This window comes from Ptychodera flava, unplaced genomic scaffold, assembly GCF_041260155.1.
Source record: "Ptychodera flava strain L36383 unplaced genomic scaffold, AS_Pfla_20210202 Scaffold_39__1_contigs__length_1403739_pilon, whole genome shotgun sequence".
NCBI lineage: Eukaryota > Metazoa > Hemichordata > Enteropneusta > Ptychoderidae > Ptychodera > Ptychodera flava.
The window spans coordinates 1,007,336-1,010,577 of NW_027248361.1; the positions used below are offsets into that span (position 1 = coordinate 1,007,336).

The window sequence follows — 3,242 nt, forward strand, 5'->3', positions numbered from 1 at the left end:
GGCGTTGTCACTTTCAAAAGTTGCCTGATTTCGTATGTAGCCATGTCGATTTTATGATATACTATTATAAAGACCGCTGAAAGAAACGTGTCGTTTTGGATTTTAACGGCAATGTTCATTGGTTTAACATTTAGCTTGATGACAAGTCACAAGGACTTTTTTGTATACGGTGCTTTATATGTTTGTAAATTGCCTAACATTCATGAAGAATTATTGAAATGAAAAACGAATAAGAAACGCACTTAATGTGAACACCTAAAAGAATAACGGTAGTTCTCTTTTTGGAGAATGTGGTGGCCCTGGAAAAGGGCCGTTGTATGGGTTGTTTGTGATCTAACCGCCGAAACCGTACAGAGTACGGCCCTGGCGTTTCAGAGCGTAGACCACATCCATGGCGGTGACGGTCTTTCTCTTGGCGTGCTCGGTGTAGGTGACGGCATCACGGATGACGTTCTCCAAGAAGACCTTGAGTACACCACGGGTTTCTTCGTAGATGAGACCAGAGATACGCTTGACACCACCACGACGGGCCAGACGACGGATAGCTGGCTTGGTGATACCTTGGATGTTGTCACGCGAACCTTACGATGACGCTTGGCGCCTCCTTTACCCAGACCTTTGCTCCTTTGCCACGACCAGACATGATTGCTATTCAATGGATATGTAGAATTGAAACGAAAAACACGTCTATATAACGCACTTGCGAACGCAACAGAAAACACGGTTTAAGATTTAAATCTTAATTAATGTTGTTAAAGATTCCCGCCAAGTACCACACAAAGACTTGTTACAATCTGATTGGTCCAATAATGCATAACATTAACACTCAGGTTGTAGGCTATGTGTTATCACAACAGGCCGACCACGTCAACTTTTTCTATTCATATAAACATGGCCATGATATAAACCAGTCACAACTAAGTCCAAAGGTCAGATAAAGCAGGTGTGTTGTTCCGGTAACCCGAACTAGCCTTGAAGAACAAGTCGATCCTAGATATGTATTTTGCATTTTCAAATATTTTTGGGAAATTCTCTACTCTTTTAGAAACGTTGCTCTGACCTATGCTTTACTCCCTTTGAGAGCCTCAGAAATGGTGCCAACAAGCGGCTTGGAAGAAAAGAACTGTTTGAGTCTAAATATCTGTCCCGGAGGCGCATTCCAACATAAAATGTATCGTGTCAGCGTGTTTTTGTGTTTTTTCCAGCAATAAAGATGGATGCCTCGTCAAATAACATGTCAATATTTTTGACATTATTGAGAATAATATTGACCGCATTTTACACTGTACGAGCAAAGAAGAAAGACAACGAGAAAATGATTTGACCAATTAAAATCATTAAATCTTTAATTGTGTGCACACCAAACCATAGTTATCAATAGTAAAGTATAAAGTTAAAATAAACAAATTTATTTGAAGTTAAATTTTTAATCCATCTTCATGCGAATACTTATTCGAAAAATATTTTCCTTACAATATTCCTTTTTATCGCCTGTTACAACGGCAGCATTGGTTATCCCGACGTCGAGACTATTTAATCAAATTTTATCTCTCTCATTATGAAAAGAGAAGACACTAAATAATTCATATATTGATTGATTGATTGTAATAACACGTATCCTCCTTCCTGTGTGTTGCCTCTTCCACCAACACGTCAGCAGAAAACAGGTAACATAGAATTCGTAACCAATGTGAACAATGGTGTGAACAATATTATGGCACAGTGATTAGTCTCTGATATTAAAAAGTTGAAGCCCAAAAGCATATCTTGGTTATAAACGACTTTTGATCATCAAAACAATTTGTTCAAAGGATAAAATGCATAACAGACGGTCGCTTTTTTTAAAAAGGTCGGAAGACAGGATGGCGTTCCATCCCTATTCTTGGTAATTATGAGCTCAGTTTCCACCCGCGGACTTCAATCCTCTTATCATCGATGACAGTGCACTCAATACATGCCTGTACAGGCTGGGTTGACAAGCTGAATACTTTGTATCACAGCAGCCTCTTATAAGTGGAACAATAAACTTTACTGGTATTTAAGGTAGTATGCGTCCCGAAAGTAAAAGACCTATTTTTTTTCAAACTTTCGTCAATGAAACTTTCGACCATTCCCTTACCACATCAAGCATAAAGGTCAGGGGCCACAGTACAAACTTTTGTACTGGAGAGACGAATTCCCTAAGATTTCCCAATATTTGAAATTCAAAATGGCCGCCATCCCTGTGTTAACTCTATGAGGAAAGAATAAAGTTTTCGATTTTCAAAAAACTGAGACGGTGAACGCTTTTCTTACACCAAGAGCTTCAAAATGAACCCCTACAAGTGGTAGATGAGAGTAGAATTGATAAAATTTGAAAACACGAAAATCTGTCGCCGAAGAAACAGTAAAAACAACCATCGAAAATTACAGCTAAAATTCCAAACTCCATTCCAGCCTGCAAGTCGTTTACAGCAGAGAATGATATGATTCAGTGGGTTGGTGTCCGACGACAAGTTTTACATGACAGTTAACGAATAGAAACCTTTAGTGGCAAACAGCATTTGGCAGGCATCGCGTCGAACGCCCGTCAAAGCGTCACGGTGACATTCGCAATATACAATCGCTTGATCGAGAGTGCCGTGTTGTGATTATGTCTTGTAAATTTTGTTGGAACAACAAACTGATTGACTGAAAATGATTTTGGAAATACCAGATTTTAAGAACAACAGTTACCAGTCCTTCAGAGCATTAAGGTAGAATACGCCTCGGGTAAGATATTAGGACTCTCAATCTTTTCCAAATCTTTTCAGATCTACCACTTATGGGGATTCATTTTAAAGGGGAAGTTCACCAAGGATGATTTTTACATATGTGCTAGCTTTGTGGTCACTTACCCCGGAAAAGCTATTTTCGCCATTTTTAACTCGCAAGATTTTTTACAAAAAACGATAGAAATAGTACAGGAAGTTGCCCATGTAATTTGAATCATGGGAAAAAGCGCCAAGCTTGGAGCTTGCATAATGTGATATGGAAGGGACCATTTTCCCATGGGTATGGCATTGTCCACTCACCCATGCTTAAACCAGGCTGTGCGTATTTACACAATTTTTGTTTATACTGAGTATCCTGGCATAAACAATGAATCACTTATAATAAACTTTCCACTGTCAGATTTTGTGTTGCTGTTTACTACTGTGTTACTGTGAATGGACAATGTGGGGACCATACCCGTGCGAAGATGGTCCCTTCCATATCACATT

General features: G+C 39.1%; 1 pseudogene; it reads right to left on the bottom strand.

Moving 5' to 3' along the window:
- Positions 1–330: 330 nt before the first annotated feature.
- On the bottom strand, positions 331–643 carry LOC139127880 (histone H4-like; annotated as a pseudogene).
- Between the last annotated feature and the right edge of the window lie 2,599 nt (positions 644–3,242).